This window comes from Mustelus asterias, chromosome 2 (genome assembly GCF_964213995.1).
Source record: "Mustelus asterias chromosome 2, sMusAst1.hap1.1, whole genome shotgun sequence".
In the NCBI taxonomy this organism is placed as follows: Eukaryota; Metazoa; Chordata; class Chondrichthyes; order Carcharhiniformes; family Triakidae; genus Mustelus; species Mustelus asterias.
Window position 1 is genome coordinate 150,606,385 of NC_135802.1, and position 19,660 is coordinate 150,626,044.

A 19,660-nucleotide genomic window follows, 5' to 3' on the forward strand; every position below is an offset into this window, starting at 1 on the left:
GTTCAGCCAATACAATGTACAAGGCTGTGGGAATGCCAGAGGTGCTGACCGAGCACCAGTGATGCAGGCAGTTCAAGGTGAGGTGAGGAGCAGAAGGTGGCAACACAGGTGGAGAAGGTGGTGAAGAAGGCATATGGTATGCTTGCCTTTATAGGACGGGGTATAGAGTATAAAAGCTGGAGTCTGATGATGCAGCTGTATAGAATGCTGGTTAGGCCACATTTGGAGTACTGCGTCCAGTTTTGGTCGCCGCACTACCAGAAGGACGTGGAGGCGTTAGAGAGAGTGCAGAGAAGGTTTACCAGGATGTTGCCTGGTATGGAGGGTCTTAGCTATGAGGAGAGATTGGGTAAACTGGGTTTGTTCTCCCTGGAAAGATGGAGAATCAGGGGAGATCTAATAGAGGTATACAAGATTATGAAGGGGATAGGGTGAACGGTGGGAAGCTTTTTCCCAGATCAGAAGTGACGTTCACGAGGGGTCACAGGCTCAAGATGAGAGGGGCGAAGTATAACTCAGATATTAGAGGGATGTTTTTTACACAGAGGGTGGTGGGGGCCTGGAATGCGCTGCCAAGTAGGGTGGTGGAGGCAGGCACGCTGACATCATTTAAGACTTACCTGCATAGTCACATGAGCAGCCTGGAAATGGAGGGATACAAACGATTGGTCTAGTTGGACCAAGGAGCGGCACAGGCTTGGAGGGCCGAAGGGCCTGTTTCCTGTGCTGTACTGTTCTTTGTTCTTTGTGGTCTTAGAACTTCACAGGTGAGTTCTCATGCCAATTACAGTTGAAAATTGGGTGAATTAATAATTTTAAGTAAGGATATTGACATTTTTCTTCATAGTGAGTCTCTCTCTTCCAATGGTGTGCTATATAATGAGAGTGTGGAAGAGGCCAGATGGGAGAAATGGAGGGAAGGCATTTGTTCCAGCAGGTTGATACACATTCCATGGAGTTAAGCATCTTGGACACCCTCAGTATCTCAGCCCATTAATATCAATGAATGCTGCTCTTCCTTCCCCCCTTAGTTTGAGTGACCTTTCTTGTATGAATCAGCTGTTCACTATGGTATGAAAGTCACCACTATTCAGGCAAGTTACTTGGTTATTAGCTTTGCAGTGGAAGGCACAAAACAAAGAGGATGTGTGTTCATTTATTTTTAACTAACAATGCTCCCATAGATGCAGTAAGCAATTAACTGGTGCATAGGTGGCATAGAGGCAGCACGGTGGCACAGTGCTTAGGGCACTAGGGATCCAGGTTAAATTCCGGCCTTGGGTGACTGTCTGTGTGTAGTTTGCATCTTCTCCCCAAGTCTGTGTAGGTTTCCTCTGGGTGCTCCAGTTTCCTCCCACAGTCCAAAGCTATGCAAGTTAGGTGGATTAGCAATGTTAAATTGCCCGTTTGTGTCTCAAGTTGTGTAGGTAAGGATTAGGGGTTACGGGGATCGGGCAGGCAGGCAGTGTGTGGGTGTGTGGGCCTGGGTGTGTTTCTGAGTCGGTGCCGACTTGATGGGTCAAATAGTCTCCTTCTGCACTGTAAAGATTCGATGATATAAATAAAAATATGCATTATTCCTGCTTTCTCCACCCTAAGTCCCTCTTTAAAACTTCCATTTCAAAACAGTTGAATATCAAAAATGCATAACTTTGCACTGATTTTTAAAATATTCATTTGTGGGATGCGAGCGTCATAGACTGGGCCAGCATTGAGAGCCCAGCTGAGTAGCATGCAAGGCAATTTCAGAGGGCATTTAAGAGTCAACCACATTTCTTTGGATCTGGACTCTGCCACAAGTCACATAAAGGCCAGACCAGGCAAAGCAGAATCCTTTCCTTAAAGAACATTAGTGAACCAGATAGGTTTTTACTAACAATCAACAAAGGTTTCACAGTCACCATTAGACTTTTAATTCCAGATTACTACTGAATTCTAATTTCACCATCTGCTGGAGTGGGATTCAAATCTGGGTCCCCAAAATAATGCATTGCCCTGGGTCTCTCAACTACCTCCCTTTTAGCCTCTCAATGGCATACATGCAGTATGAGGGATACGTGCGAAAATTTTAATTTCACAACCATTCCAAATGAATCCCATTATTCTAACCATTCCCAACTATCACAGCATCACTTTGCACTTGCTAATGTTGCCTGCACAAGTTGATATTCCTCCACTGAATGATACAGCTTGAGAGGTAAAGGGTTGTGATGGTTTCTATGGTTCAAGGACCAAGATGACACTGGTATTTCCTGAGAGGTTTGCCGCCAATAGCCTTTCTCGTGAAGTATCAAGGGCCTCTCCCTGCGTCTGTTTCTCTCACATGTGAAGGGAGTGGAATTAAACCCTCATGAGGGAGTGCCGCACTTATGAGGGGAAGTAATGTTTGATTTGATTTTGATTTGATTTTGATTTGATTTATTATTGTCACATGTATTAGTATACAGTGAAAAGTATTGTTTCTTGCGCGCGATACAGACAAAGCATACCGTTCATAGAGAAGGAAACGAGAGAGTGTAGAATGTAGTGTTACAATCATAGCTAGGGTGTGGAGAAAGATCAACTTAGTGTGAGGTAGGTCTGTTCAAAAGCCTGATGGCAGCAGGGAAGAAGCTGTTCTTGAGTCGATTGGTATGTAACCTCAGAATTTTGTATCTTTTTCTCAACGGAAGAGGGTGGAAGAGATTATGTCCGGGGTGCATGGGGTCCTTAATTATGTTGGATGCTTTGCCGAGGCAGCCGGAAGCTTGAACAATACTGTTGCCGGACACAGTACAGATACGTAACGGAGTGAATTCAATGAAGGCTTGGAACCCTCTCAAATCAGAAGTTGAGACTCATTCCCTCGATATGATCAGATGCTAAAATCTACAAGTAGAAATGTTGAATTTCACATGGTTCTTCTGATGCAGAATCCCTGCAGCAACTCTGAATGTCATTCATTACGCTTTGAGAAAAGGATTGCCCTTTGTTCCCGGAGCTTAAACGACACTGCTCTTTCAGTGAAACATGTTTTTTGAATTATTGTGATTCATTCTGTAAAACTATGCTACAAGGTATGCACCAGCAACTAAAATTGGCTCCTGGTTGGGATGCTGAGGCCATTCGCTAATAGCCTTTCATGAAAAGAAACATTTATCACCATGAATGATGGCAAACTGAGATTAGGATACCGATTGAAAGTAGCTCCAGTGAGTGTTGCATCAAACGCGAGACTTGATATGAAGCAATTCAATTGTTCAGTGGAAAATATTAGAAGTTGCCACAAACACATTAAGCTTCCATTAAAATCTCCGCACTGCCAGGAATCTTTCACTCTGTCGTGGGAAGCAGCGTGATAGCAAATTCTTTCTGGTATGTTGCATTTCTGGACACGGCTTAAATTTCTTTCACTTCGAACCAATAAAAAATTTCAAAACTTTCACAATTCCACTCGATTCCATCGGAGAACCTCGATATTAAATGATGTTGTCAGGAAATTCTCCGCAATCTCATTTCTTTCCTTCAAGCCCCGTCATTCTTTACAAACCCAACAAAGGGATTTAATTAAAGAAAACTAGCACTTCAACTTCTCAAATGGGGAACTAAAGTTTATTTATTAGTGTCACAAGTAGGCTGACATTAACACTGCAATGAAGTTACTGTGAAATTCCCCTAGTCGCCACACTCCGGCGCCTGTCCGTGTCAATGCACCTAACCAGCACGTCTGTCAGAATGTGGGAGGGAACTGGAGCACCCGGAGGAAACCCACGCTGACAACGCGCGAACTCCATGCAGACAGCGACCCAAGCGGGAATTGAACCTGGGTCCCTAGTGCTGTGAAGCAGCAGTGCTAACCATTGTGCTACCGTGCCACCCGAAGGGATTTAGATCAAGAAAAACAAGCACTTCAACTTCTCAAATGGTGAACTAAAGTTTAAAGTTTATTTATCAGTGCCACAAGTAGGCTAACATTAACCAAAAGAGAAAATGCTGGAAAATCTCAGCAGGTCTGGCAGCATCTGTAAGGAGAGAAAAGAGCTGACGTTTCGAATCTGGGTGACCCTTTGTCAAAACCAGCCACTTTGTCATCTGGACTCGAAACATCAGCTTTTTTCTCTCCTTATAGATGCTGCCAGACCTGCTGAGATTTTCCAGCATTTTCTCTTTTAGTTTCAGATTCCAGCATCCACAGTAATTTGCTTTTATCTAGGCTTACAGTAACACTGCAATGAAATAACTGTGAAAATCCCCTAGTCACCACACTCCAGCGCCTGTTCGGGAACACTGAGGGAGAATTTAGCATGGCCAATGCACCTAACCAGCACGTCTTTCGGACTGTGGGAGGAAACTCGAGCATCCAGAGGAAACCCATGCAGACAGGGGGCAAACATACAGACTCCGCACAGACAGTGATCGAAACTGGGAATCGAACCCGCATCCCTAGCGCTGTGAGGCAGCAGTGCGAACCACTATGCCACCGCGAATGGCCTTCCTCCGGGTGCTCCAAAAGCCTATTGCCTGATTTATTTGCAATTCATAGAATCCCTACAGTGCAGAAGGAGGCCATTCAGCCCATCGAGTCTGCACTGACCACAATCCTACCCATGCCCTATCCCCATAACCCCATACATTTACCCTAGCTAGTCCCCCTGACACGAATTCGCAATTTAACATGGCCAATCCACCTAACCTGCACATCTTTGGACTGTGGGAGGAAACCGGAATACCCAAAGGAGACCCATGCAGACACGGGGAGAATGTGCAAACCCCACATAGACAGTGACCCAAGCCGGGAATCAAACCCGGATCCCTGGCACTGTGAGGTAGCAGTGTTAACCACTGTGCCACCGTGCCGCCCCGCAATTCTCCGGATAGGACAGATGATTTCTCTCGGTATGGAATTCCTCCAAGACAATTGGGTTTTACAAAGATAAGAGTGGAAATTCCTATCAAGCATTGTCGGTGAGTCAAGATCAACTTCAGAGTGGCAGATGTTAAGGGAGGGTTATTGGACAAGGGAGCACAAGCAGTCATTACGTTTCACCCACCCTCCACTGTCTGCAGGTTCCAGCTCATCCAATGATCTCCTGCTAATATCCCTCCCTGAACTTTTGCCTCTTTACCTCTCTCACCTGATTTAGGAACCTCGAAAAAAATCATTCCCAGTATCTCTCTCTTTGACCTGGTATTAAATTTTGTCTGGCAACTGTTCTGTAAAGGATATTTTCTTTTGATGTCAAAGACACTGGGGGAGATCTTGAGCCAGTGTTCACTGTCCATGGGAATGGCAGTGGGCCTCAAGATCCAGAAGTCGCAGTTCTCACTGGTGAGAAAGCAATTTCAGATCTTACCCGCCCCACACCGGTGATGTCATCAGGTTCACGCCCATTATGGATGTGAACCTGCTTTACATTCATTTGAATATGTTTAAATATTATTAATCCACCCCCTTCACATCAGCACGGTTTACAACAGGTTGACACAGACGTGAACCTGTCGTGGGGGCCTCCCCAGGTGCATAAATGTAGGTATAGCCCCCCGAGGGAGAGGGACATGGCCAGGCAGTGCTCTGACAATTCCCCGTGGCACTATGCCTTGACACAAGTTGGCACTGCCAGGTTGACTGCTCATGCTAACTTGGCAGTGCCAACCTGGCAGTGCCAACCTGTTCCAGGGGGGTGAGCCACCGTGTTCATGCCCAGTGGGAGCCCCAGGGGGAAGGGAGGAACTCACTTGGATGTGGGGGTGGCTGGGAGCGGATTGAGGAACAGGGATGTCAGTGGTAGCTGTTGATGTGGGCGCGGGGAGATGGGTGCCGGCTCAGTCTTCTACAGCGGGGAGGGTGGGAATGGGCTGTTGTTTGGGGGAATGGGGAGAAAGGGCCGATGATCGGGGAGGGGTGGGAAGAGAAGTGCTGACTCTGATCGGGGGTAGGGAGGGGAGCCCCTAAGACCTCTGAGGTGGGCTGGGTGATAGGGGGGGAGGGTGTAGGTTTACACAGGTTCTGATTGGGGCGATCCTTTAAATATGATGCCCCAATTTCTGTGTAGCCGGGTTTTGCCACCGAGTTTAGGCCCTGTATAAGGGCGTGAAACGCACCCCCTTGATTTTTTTTTTGGCAGTGTGTCATAAGATCTGCAGAGAAAACTGATGTGTTTCCCTGGAGAGAATCAGGCCGGTTTTCTCGCTGGAAGCAACACTCATGTTTTGGTAAGATTTAACCCACCGGCTGCGATTCACCCATTGGCACTCTAAGTGCTCCCACGAGGGGGAAATTGGGAGGCTTTTGCGTTGGCACTGGCAGCACAGAATAAGTGTACCGGGGTCGGCTGCTGTGGTGCTGGGCCGTGCCTGGGCTGGCGTTCTCACCTCAGTGCCAGTCAGCAGAAATAAAGCGAGCGGGCATGGCTCCAAACCAAAATTCATCTTCAATCAAGGGGATGTGGAAAAGAGAGAGAGAGAAACAATCAGCAATGTAATTCATCTTTTCACTTGAATCTTGTCCCTAATTGCATTGTGATCCAGTGGTTGAAGGCTGACCAACCCTCAGCACAGCGCTGCATTACTGTGTCAAAGCACAGTGCCACAGGGAATTAGCCCACAACAGAGAGCTTACATGTCACTGACACAGCCCCATGTCCCCTTATCTTATAACATGGCCTCCTGTCCGCATCATCCCTCCCTTCACCTCAATGCTAAAGGAGCGCATCATGACATGGTGAAAGTGAATGCCACTCAGTGGCCCCATGCCCGTGAGCCCCATAGCCTTGACAGTGAGTGCCTCTCACCCTAACACTTGATGGTGTGTACCCCTGCTTTTCAAGAGCAACACCAAATCACGCCTGTGTGACTATTGGCTGGTGAGGCGGGTGCACAGCGAGTGGCGGCTGAATGGATCTGCTAATGATATTAAAATTAGGGGTTGCGCATATTTATCGGGTTGACGCCCAGTCTGGGCGGGAGCCCGATCTCGGGGCTGGTGTGGCGGGGGCTGGGTGAATCTGAAACACTCTGACGCCTGGCGCGGATCCTGATTTGGAGGCAAAATCCTATTCAGTGGGATTCCAGCTAGCGGTGAACGGGGCTGGTGAATCCACCCTCCCACAATATTAATGCAAGTTGATGCTTCCTACCTGCACTACCAGGGTTTTTGGTACAAATGAGGTCTCAGTTACATGGGTTAGACAGGAGGTGTTATCTGCAAAATGCACTCATCCATAATTCGAATATACCAGCCATATGAAGCTGAAGAGCTGGAAAAGGCTACCCGTGGCATGTACGAATGGGCTGGACTTAGAGAATCAACTATGTTTTAAGAACATAAGAACATAAGAAATAGGAGCAGGAGTAGGCCATCTGGCCCTTCGAGCCTGCCCCGCCATTCAACAAGATCATGGCTGATCTGAAGCGAATCAGTTCCACTTACCCGCCTGCTCCCCATATCCCCTAATTCCCTTATCGATCAGAAAACTATCTACCCCTGTTTTAAACATATTCAACGAGGAAGCCTCCACCACTTCAATGGGCAGAGAATTCCAGAGATTCACTACCCTCTGAGAGAAGAAGTTCCCCCTCAACTCTGTTCTGAACCGGCCCCCCCCTTATTTTGAGGCTGTGCCCTCTAGTTCTGGTTTCCCTTCTAAGTGGAAAGAATCTCTCCACCTTTACCCTATCCAGCCCCTTTTACTTCGGGCTACCCAGATTATCCTCAGAAAAGGAGGCAATTCTGTTTCAGTTATAGACTTAATGCTGAAGGTTGTGATTATCAGCTTACAGTTACCAAATGTTGCATGTGAATGAATCATGTGCTCTTTCATATCCCACAAGGATGAATTATTTACCTCAGATGTAATTTTGGAAAACAGCCACCAAATCAACGGTCACTTCATGTTAGGGGAAGAAAGGGGAAGACTTGAACATGTATGCTGAGTTTGTCTACTTCTGCTCCTAATTCCTCTGTTCCTATATAGTTGATTTTTTAAAATTCAATCGTGGGACATGGGTATCGCTAACTGACCAGCATTTATTGCCCATCCCTAGTTGCTCGAAGGCAGCTGAGACTTAATCACATTGCTGTGGGTCGGGAATCACATGTAGGCCAGACCAGGTAAGGACTGAGTGGCCTCATTCTGCTCCTATGTCTTATAGGACGGCAGATTTCCTTCCCTGAAGGACATTAGTGAACCAGATAGGTTTTTCCAACAATCGACAATGGTTTCATTGTCATCAGTAGACTCTTAACTCCAGATATTTTTACTTGAATTCAAATTCCACCATGTGCCATGGTGGGGTTTGAACCTGGGTCCCCCAGAAATTAGCTGAGTTTCTGGATTAATAGTCGAGCCATAACACCATTAGGACATCGCCTCCCCATTGAATGGTTTCAAGAGATGGATATATTTCTAATAAAAAAAGGGATATGGGGAGCAGGTGGGGAGGGGGATTTGAGACCAGGGAGAGATCAGACATGACCTGATTGAATGGTGGGGCAGCTCGAAGGGCTGAATTTGCCTACCTATGCTCCTAATTCCTATGTTCCTATCCCACCATTTTAGGACATCACTGAGGGCAAGAGAGTTCAGCATCAGTCATTTGAAACTTCACTTGCACAAACCTCAAGAGGACGAACCTCAGAAGGGAATAGAGTTTGTCTGATATCCAGTGAGAAGCACATCAGTTAGTAGGGGACCCTGGCAATCCCCTGGGGAGCAGAAAATTATGGGGGGGCTGTAGGTGTAAGGAAACATAGAAACATAGAAGATAGGAGCAGGAGGAGGCCATTTGGCCCTTCGAGCCTGTTCCGCCATTCATTACGATCATGGCAGATCAGAGTAGCCTAATCCTGCTTCCTCCCCATAACCTTTGATCCCATTCGCCCCAAGTGCTCTATCCAGCTGCCTCTTGAATACATTCAATGTTTTGGCATCAATACTTCCTGTGGTAATGAATTCCACAGGCTCACCACTCTTTCGGTGAAGAAATGTCTCCTCACCTCTGTCGTAAATAGTCTACCCCGAATCCTCAGACTGTGACCCCTGGTTCTGGGCTCCCCCACCATCAGGAACATCCTCCCTGCATCTATCCTGCCTAGTCCTGTTAGAATTTTATAAGTCTCTATGAGATCCCCCCTCATTCATCTGAACTCTAGCGAAAACAATACTAACGTAGTCAATCTCTCCTCATACATCAGTCCCGCCATCCCCGGAACCAGCCTGGTGGACCTAGACCAGTGTACACTGATTGAACATGCTCCTTTCACCGCTGAAAGTTTATTCCAATTCCGTATTGTTCAGATTTCCGATAGTGTTTTAGATTAATAATATTTAAGCGTTTTGTCTTTATTGGCCACATAATTATGTACTGTGGAGCTTTGATGCCACACCTAACGGTTGACATCCACATTTCCATTAACCTCCACGTACTGCAAGTTAATGATTCTTGAAAAGAAGCTGTAGAGAACCTTCAAGTCCACAACATACAAACAAACTTTGAAATATCGACAATGAGCATAAATTGGGCTGGATAGCCTTGTCTGCGACGGCCATTTTGCAGCGAGGGGAACAATATATGAGCCATGCCACACTTTGGACACAAAACAGCAGACAGAATGGTGTGAAGAGCAGTGTGGCCTCTGCCATTGTGAGAGGTTTTGCTGTTAGTACTTTTATAATGATGCATTGCCATGTGGCCCTGTTTGAAATCTGCCTTGAAATTCCAGCAATTGCCATTGTGCCGATAGTGAACCCGCGTTGACGATTTCTAATTGTCTTCCGGAAAGTGGAAAAAGGCATTGTATTCAAGCTTTAAAAGATATTGCCACCTTCGACCAAATTCCCTGCTCACACCCTGAAAGCATGCTGCCCCTGGGATTTGTGATAGGGTCAGTGCCAAGGCTGACTGGCAGACAGAATTTCTGCCCCACCAGTCTTCCAGTGGTATAGTAGAATCGCTACAGTGCAAAAGGAGGCCATTTGGCCCCTCGCGCCTGCATCGACAACAATCCCACCCAGGCCCTATCCCCGTAACCCCATGCATTTGCCCTGCTAATCCCCCTGGCACTAAGGGGCAATTTAGCATGGCCAGTCAACCCAACCCGCACATCTTTGGTGTATGAGAAGAAACCCCACACAGACATGGGGAGAATGTGCAAACTCCACGCAGACAGTCACCTGAGGCTGGAATTGAACCCTGGCGCTGTGAGGCAGCAGTGCCAACCACTGTGCCACCTAACAAGAATTTCAAGTCTGACAGGAATTTCAAGGATACATGTTGGCATCAAAATTACAGTTTTCCCACTGATAAACCTGTCCAACCAACATAATACACAGTAAAATTCAGGATATTTAACAGTGTCAAATGATTGACTAGAACTCAATGGGCAGGACCTTGCAGCCTTGTTTGACCCGAGACCAGAAAATCCCACCCAAGGTCAATGGAACTTCCCATTGTCCGCCCCACCTGCTCCAATTCCCATGATGGATGGGACGGTAGAATTCCAGAGCACGTGTGCCACAAAATAACAACGTACATGTGTAAATACATCTCTGAAAATCCCAAAGTTGCTTAATTATAATGTCATCAAGATGCACGCATCATTAATTGATATGGAAATAAATTTCTCAAGTGCTTCTGTGCAGTGGGCTGGGATACCCACGCCCCCAGATGCGGACGCCCACACGAACATTGCCTCACACAAAAGTCTCTTTCTTCTTTCTCACGGTCGCAGTGTTCTGTGTTGCCTATTCACATCTTGTCTATTCACTGCCAGTCTGCACATTTCACCACCACTTCCTGAGGCAGAATAAACAGCTGCGAATCTCTGTGATTTCCCCCCGCAGAGCCCTCCTTCACCTTGTTTCCTGCTCTTTGCTCATTGACACCGCCTCGTCACATTTTGCAACTGGACACCACTGAAGCCCAACTACCCCTGAGGATCCTTTACTAATGAACGGAGGGGCTTTCCCTTCTTATCTTCAGGCGACCTTTAAACTGCCCAGTGTTACTGGAAAAGGGCTATGCCACAGATGCGTCAATATAAGCCACACGCTGATAGCATCTGCACTGCGATTATGTTGTGATGTTGTCACAAATCCTACGGAATCCAGTAAATCTAATTGCCAGTAGCTGGCTAAAGACTAATTAGAAAATTGTGTGTAGGAGCAACACTGAAGAAGAGAGTGGTGTTTACAGCAATTAGTAAATGGTTACTTACTGACTTCACGGATACATTGCTTAAGGGTTTTTTTCTCGCCAAGTTGTCATTTGCACAACGCTGGGAACTTTTTTTTAAATTTCAGCTAGCCAGTACTTGAACTGAACATTTTTACCTGCATCCCTGACCAGCGTTGAATCTTTTGTGGGCGGCACAGTGGTTAGCACTGCTGCTTCACAGCTTCAGGGACCCAATTTCAATTCCGACCTTGGGTGACCATCCATCTGGAGTTTGCACATTCTCCCCGTGGCTGCGTGGGTTTCCTCCGGGTGCTCCGGTTTCCTCCCACAGTCCAAAGAGATGTGCAGGTTGGGTGGATTGGCCATGCTAAATTGCCCCTTAGAATCCCAGGATGTGTCGGTTCGATGGATTAGCCATGGTAAATGTGTGAGGTTACGGGGATAGATGGGCCTGGGTAATTTGTTCTGTCAGAGAGTTGGTGCAGTTTCGATGGGCTGAATGGCGTCTTCCGCACTGTGGGGATTCTATGATTCTGATATAAATTCAAAATGCAAATCATCGAGGATCTTGGTTCGTTTTGAACTCAGTTTAAACAATCTCGAAACTGAACCAATTAAAACTTTTCCTTGTCTTGGGGACTGGTCACAATGTGCAGAAAGATGGCCTGTCTTAATTATTGTCTCTGGACATTGATTATAAATGGGCTATTTAACCACGTTGACCCTCCCCTACATGGTGCTATCCGCGTCGAAGAGTAGTACATGTTTGTTTGCAGCAGAGGTCAATAGATTGGAGACAAGGTTGGACATTTTCCATCCATTTTCCCATTCCCTGGAATGGGAAGCAGCTTATGGAAATCAACTAACTCAACAATGACCTGGGAATAAAGCTGAGATCATTCTAAACTTATCAACCTCAGGAACACAAAGTAAGGTGCTGAGCCCAAAATAAAATTGGACATTTGAAATTAAAGAATTGGACACTCCAAATTAAACTACAGTCAGCTCCAAGCAAGTAGCCAACAGAAAATCGGACCTGGCCAAAGTTTGAATACACAGAACTCATCCCGGGGCATGTTGGGATCCTTCTTATCGATAATCCATCAAATGATCATAGCTCCTATCTGGCATGTACCGGCCTATTGTCCGCAGCCTAGATAGGACCGAACTCCAAGGCACCCGGGTGCCCCCTTTAACAGGTCATCAACTAAACCATTGAGCACTGAGACCTCCCCCCCCCCCTTTCCCAATGCCCCATTGGCTGAAGGCCAAGGGCAGGTGGGAAAAACTCGAGGCTACAGGGGGATAAGATAGGCATTCTGGACACCTTGGGAACGAAGACTCGAGACGGGAGATGAACAAGACCGGACCAGACCAGAAAAGGAAGGAAGGAAGCAAGGATGAAATGGCCAGTGGGAATCACCTCCACGAAGATGAACCAGAGGGACTCATGGACCAGATCTACAGCCTACCAAGCCATCGTTACGGGTAGTATAGCTGAATCCTGAGTATTTCTTGTATACATAGTGGGTAATTTACAGGTTAACTATATTTAGTAAAGTTTGTTGTGTTAAATATCTGTGTCTGTATTTTGTTCTTCACATAAATAAAGGCACCAGGGTAAAACTTTGATTAAGAAGCTGGTTGAAGTATCTGAATTGGACAGATATAACAGAAGTGATGTTCTCACTCACCATTGTACCTTCATCCTTCGAGGATAATCACTATGCAGGAGATTTTTCATGTTCCCCGACAGGTTGGGTGGAGCGAGCTTGCTGTCAGGCTGATTAAGCTTGCCGAGGACCAGGCCATTTTCACGGTGGTGTCTCACCTGAATGAGACCGTTGTTCTGCCAACACGAGATGAGTGCGTGCCAATTCGATAGTTGTGAGCTGAAAATGTGGGGGTCCATCTGTGGAACCAAGGCAGCTGTCAGCAAAAAGAGGGGAAGGCCAAGCGAGTGCTGATGGAGGGAGGGCTGATGGAGGGAGGGCTGACGGAGGGAGGGCTGATGGAGGGAGGGAGGAGGACTTTAATGGCAGAGAAGGAAGAACGAGTATGTTCCTCCTGATGTCAAAAGTTCCCCTTCTGAGCTTCTATTCCACCTTTGCTGAGCAGCTTCCCTTTAAGGACATAGAACATAGAACAGTACAGCACAGAACAGGCCCTTCAGCCCACGATGTTGTGCCGAGCTTTATCTGAAACCAAGATCAAGCTATCCCACTCCCTATCATTCTGGTGTGCTCCATGTGCCTATCCAATAACCGCTTAAATGTTCCTAAAGTGTCTGACTCCACTATCACTGCAGGCAGTCCATTGCACACCCCAACCACTCTCTGCGTAAAGAACCTACCTCTGATATCCTTCCTATATCTCCCACCACGAACCCTATAGTTATGCCCCCTTGTAATAGCTCCATCCACCCGAGGAAATAGTCTTTGAACGTTCACTCTATCTATGCCACACTGTTGAATATCAATATTACTGCAGAGTTCTTTGCGTGACATTTCTCCTCTCTCAACCTTTCCACACCCTGACCGTGCATAGGTCAGACTGTCATCTGTTTCTGTGACTAATTATTCCTGGAACAGGTTGCTAGGGCGGCATGGCGGCACAGTGGATAGTGCTGCTGCCTCACAGCACCAGGGACCTGGGTTCAATTCCCGGCTTGGATCACTGTCTGTGCAGAGTCTGCACATTCTCCCTGTGTCTGCATGGGTTTCCTCCGGGTGCTTCAGTTTTCTCCCAGAGTCCAAAAGACGTGCTGGTTAGGTGCATTGGCCATGCTAAATTCTCCCTCAATGTACCCGAACAGGCGCCGGAGTGTGGAGACGAGGGGATTTTCACAGTAACTTCATTGCAGTGTTGATGTAAGCCTACTTGTGACCAATAAATAAATTTTTTAGTCTGTCGCTAGGATTAGTAGCTCGAACTTGGGTATTACACCAACAAGCGTAGCCACGCTCAAACAAAGGGGCAATTTAGCATGGCTAATCCACCTAACCTGCACATCTTTGGACTGTGGGAGTAAACTGGAGCACCCGGAGGAAACCCACGCAGACATGGGAACAATGTAGAATTTCCACATAGTCACCCAACGTCGGATCTGGGTCCCTGGTGAGGCAGCTATGCTATCCACTCTGCCACCGTGCCACCTCATAACAATACAGTTGTTTCTAATAATCACTGCTTGTTCTGATCAGAGCCCAAGCCACGTATTTTACCTGTCCGACTATATTTCAGTGATTGTGAAAATGAAGAGAAGTCCATTGCATGGAACTCTATTTCCCTGAAAGATGGAGCAGCAGCGAGACAAAAACGGAAAGTATAAAACTTAAAGCAAATACATAACATGTTTTGAATAAAAATAAAACTTACATTTTAGGTACCAAAAGAGAAAATGCTGGAAAATCTCAGCAGGTCTGGCAGCATCTGTAAGGAGAGAAATGAGCTGATGTTTCATGTCCAGATGACCCTTTCTTTGTCAAAGGGTCATCTGGACTTGAAACGTCAGAGGGACATAGATAGGATGCAAGACTGGGCGGACAAGTGGCAGATGGACTTCAACCCAGATAAATGCGTCATGGTCCATTTTGGTAGGTCAAATGGGATGAAGGAGTACAATATAAAGGGAAAGACTCTTAGTACGGTAGAGGATCAGAAGGACCTTGGGGTCCGGGTCCATAGGACTCTAAAATCGGCCCCGCAGGAGGAGGAGGTGGTTAAGAAGGCGTATGGTGTGCTGGCCTTTTTCAATCGAGGAATTGAGTTTAGGAGTCCGGGGATAATGATGCAGCTATATAAGACCCTCGTCAGACCCCACTTGGAGTACTGTGCTCAGTTCTGGTCGCCTCACTATAGGAAGGATGTGGAAAAGATTGAAAGGGTGCAGAGGAGATTTACAAGGATGTTGCCTGGATTGAGTGGCATGCCTTATGAGGATAGGCTGAGGGAGCTCGGTCTTTCCTCCTTGGAGAGACGAAGGATGAGAGGAGACCTAATAGAGGTGTATAAGATGTTGAGAGGCATAGATCGGGTGGACTCTCAGAGGCTTTTACCCAGGGTGGAAATGTCTGCTACGAGAGGACACAGGTTTAAGGTGCTGGGGGGTAGGTACAGGGGAGATGTTAGGGGTAAGTTTTTCACACAGAGGGTGGTGGGCGAGTGGAATCGGCTGCCGTCAGTGGTGGTGGAGGCGAACTCAATAGGGTCTTTTAAGAGACTCCTGGATGAGTACATGGAGCTTAATAGGATGGAGGGTTATAGGTAGGTCTAGAAGGTAGGGATGTGTTCGGCACAACTTGTGGGCCGAAGGGCCTGTTTGTGCTGTAGTTTTTCTATGTTCTATGTTCTATGTTTCAGATTCCAGCATCCACAGTAATTTGCTTTTATACATTTTAGGCATTTTAGTTCTGCCTGTCCATTCGCTCCGTTCACTTTCCTTTGCCTCTCATTCTGAATGAAGAAATTTATTTTGACTTCATTTCAAACACATTTTCCAAGCTTCTTTTCCTAATTTAGAAACAGTTGCCTCTTTTCCTCTGTCTGCATCTCCGGAATGATTCATTTTGAGGTTTGGCACACTTTGACATACTGGGCTTTCACCGGCTGGAAACTAAATCCATTGGGTGTATTTTACAGCCATTATGGACAAAATGTCTGACCATTCACGCGCTTCACTCGAATGATTCCAAGGCCAGAATTTTACACACCCCTCCCCTCAGTTGTTTCTGAGGTGGGGGCTGGTGGGTGAGTGGGGGCGGAGCATAAAATTGCATGGTTCCCTCTGGGAAACTGAACAGCACATGCCTGAAGAACCTACTCAGCTAGGTTCATGACAGCCTTATACCCCAGAGGCTCCTTTATCTTACTCCTTTGTCCTACTCCTGCTCGGGCCGATCTGGTGGCAATTTTATGCTGGGGTGGGCAGTGCCTCAGGCAGGAAGTCTCCCCTTCCCCCAGTTAGTGGCCACTTAATGGCCGTTTTCCACAAAGCCTCAATTATTAGGCTGGCAAGCGGGTGACAGTTCAGAGAGGAAAAACGTGCAAATTAAGATCATTAGATCTAGAGCGGGAACGGGGGATGTACACCTCCAACAGAAGACTATAAGGCTATAAGACATTGGAGCAGAATTAGGCCACTCAGCACATCGAGTCTGCTCCCCCCTTCAATCATGGCTGATATTTTTCTCATCCACATTCTCCTGCCTTTTCCCCATAACCCCTGATCCCCTTATTAATCAAGAACCTATCTATCTCTGTCTTAAAGACACTCAATGACCTGCCTCCACAGCCTTCTGCGGCAAAGAGTTTCACAGATTCACCACTCTCTGGCTGAAGAAACTCCTCCTCATCTCTGTCCTAAAGGATCGTCCCTTTAGCCTGAGGTTGTGCCCTCTGGTTCTAGTTTTTCCTACTAGTGGAAACATCCTCTTCACGTCCACTCTATCCAGGCCTTGCAGTATCCTGTAAGTTTCAATAAGATCCACCTTCTTCCTTCTAAACTCCAACGAGTACAAACCCAGAGTCCTCAACCGTTCCTCATACGACAAGCTCTTCATTCCAGGAATCATTCTTGTGAGCCTCCTCTGGACCCTTTCCGAGGCCAGCACATCCTTCCTTAGATATGGGGCCCAAAACTGCTCACAATACTCCAAATGGGGTCCCTTTCTGATTTGAGGAGCCCTCACCTTATGGCCTGGCTACCTCCAGACTCCCCTCACCTCATTTCAAGTCCATAAGACCCATCCACAGAAGTTCTGTAAAAGGATCAAATGGACTTAAAATGTTCACTCTCTTGCTCTCTCCATAGATGCTGCCAGACCTGCTGAGTAGTTTCAGTATCTTCTGTTTCTTTTTATTCATTCGTGGGACATGGGTGTCACTGGCTGGCCAGCATTTATTGCCCATCCCTAGTTGACCTCGAGAAGGTGGTGATGAGCTGCCTTCTTGAATCGCTTTTATTTCAGATTTCCAGTGCCTGCAGTATTTTATTTTTATTTTATTTTTGTAGAGATAAAACGGCAATTCAGACCTGCGTGCTCTGGTGAAGCGAACTGTTCCTGCCTGCTGTTCTGATTCACTGCACAATTCACAGGGAGCAACCAACAACAAAAGAATTGAGTGCAGGGCTGAGGTGAACACATCAATGTAACACATTTTTTGATTTTTTAAAATTTGATTAGATTTGATATATTATTGCCACGTGTATTAGTATACAGTGAAAAGTATTGTTTCTTGCACACTATGCAAACAAAGCATACCGTTCATAGAGAAGGAAAGGAGAGAGTGCAGAATGTAATGGCTGGAATTCTACCATCCCGTCTGCCACTGGAATTTTAGCAGGCAAGTTGCGGAGAATGTGAAACCCCATTGACGGTTTTCCCAGGGTGGAAATGTCTGCTACGAGAGGACACAGGTTTAAGGTGCTGGGGGATAGGTACAGGGGAGATGTTAGGGGTAAGTTTTTCACACAGAGGGTGGTGGGCGAGTGGAATCGGCTGCCGTCAGTGGTGGTGGAGGCGAACTCAATGGGGTCTTTTAAGAGACTCCTGGATGAGTACATGGAGCTTAATAGGATGGAGGGTTTTTGGTAGGTCCAGAAGGTGGGAATTTCCGGCTTTTAGACCAGCGCTGCTGGAGAATTCCGTCCAGTGTTACAGTCATAGCTAGGGTGTAGAGAAAAATCAACTTAGTGCGAGGTCGGTCCTTTCAAAAGTCTGATGGCAGCAGGGAAGAAGCTGTTCTTGCGTCGGTTGGTACGTGACCTCAGACTTTTGTATCCTTTTCCCGACGGAAGAAGATGGAAGAGAGAATGTCCGGGATGCGTGGGGTCCTTAATTACGCTGGCTGCTTTGCTGAGGCAGCGGGAAGTGTAGACAGAGTCAATGGATGGGAGGCTGGTTTGTGTGATGGACTGGGCTACTTTCACGGCCTTTTGTAGTTTCTTGCGGTCTTGGGCAGAATAGGAGCCATACCAAGCTGTGGTACAACCAGAAAGAATGCTTTCACATCAAGGGTGAACTACATTAAGCCTCACCCACTTAGTATTCATGTGTCCATTTTCAAAACTGTGTGAAGACGTGGGATGGAATTTTCCAGACCTGTTGCGCCAGCGCGGGGCTGGAAAATGCGGATGGCCATTCAAAACGTCCTTCACCTTTGGTGAGACCAGTGGTTAGCACTGCTGCTTCACAGCTCCAGGGTCCCGGGTTCGATTCCCGGCTCGGGTCACTGTCTGTGTGGAGTTTGCACATTCTTCTCGTGTCTGCGTGGGTTTCCTCCGGGTGCTCCAGTTTCCTCCCACAGTCCAAAGATGTGCGGATTAGGTTGATTGGCCAGGTTAAAAAATTGCCCCTTAGAGTCCTGGGATGTGTAGGTTAGAGGGATTAGCGGGTAAAATATGTGGGGGTAGGGCCTGGATGGGATTGTGGTCGGTGCAGACTCGATGGGCCGAATGGCCTCCTTCTGCACTGTAGGGTTTCTCCACTTTCTGCGGCTCGGGAGCGATCTGACATGGGCGCGCTTTTTCAAATTTTTTTCTAACTGCACATGCGCAGTTCAGAGCTCTGATCGTTTCGGACACGCTAAGCCCCGCCCACAGTGCAATTCAGACCCGTGGTTTTTTTTTCAGGCTGAGTGCGTATGGGGGCGCCTGAGAGCAGATTTCCAAGTCGGATCTGAATTGCGCCCAGATTCAGCACTCAGAATGAAAATGGTAAAATCAGGCCCTCAGAATCCCTACAGTACAGAAGGAGGCCATTCGAGCCTGCACCGACAACAATCCCACCTTATCCCCAAAACCCCTCATATTTACCCTGCTAACCCCCCGAAACTCGGGTCAATTCAGCATGGTCAATCGATATAACCTGCACATCTTTGGACTGTGGAAGGAGCACCCGGAGGAAACTCACGCGGACACGGGGAGAACGTGCAAACTCCGCACAGTGACCCAAGCCGGAAATCGAACCCGGGTCCCTGGCGCTGTGAGACAGCAGTGCCCCGTGGATAAGATTCAGCTCAAATGGTTTTTTGTCTTTACCAATATGGTGGGGGCAGCAAACCTCTGAATTGTGACAGGATTGCACTTCTTGTCGACAAATTGGAGGATTTGGAGGCCATTTGACAAATAAATCAAATTTCTTGACCATTATCATTAGAAACTGTTACACCTTCTATTTGCCTCCTGCCAGATGATCCAGTGTCCTGTGTCCAAGTGAAAAATATGCAGTAACCTTAAATAAAGTATTTTAATTAGTCAAACTCATTGAATCTAGCGATATCATACAACCAGCAAGGGTATACCTCAGTGCAGTCCTACCAAGTGAGGTTTCTTGCTGACAATGCAAATTCAGAGTAAGGGAGAGGCAGTGGTGTGTCCCCAGTGAATACTCTGGGGACCTGGATTCAAATCCTGATCGTGAAATTTGAATTCAATGGAAAAAAATATGGAATTCAAAGCCTAATGATATGCACAAAACCACTGTCGATAGTTGAAAAAACCATC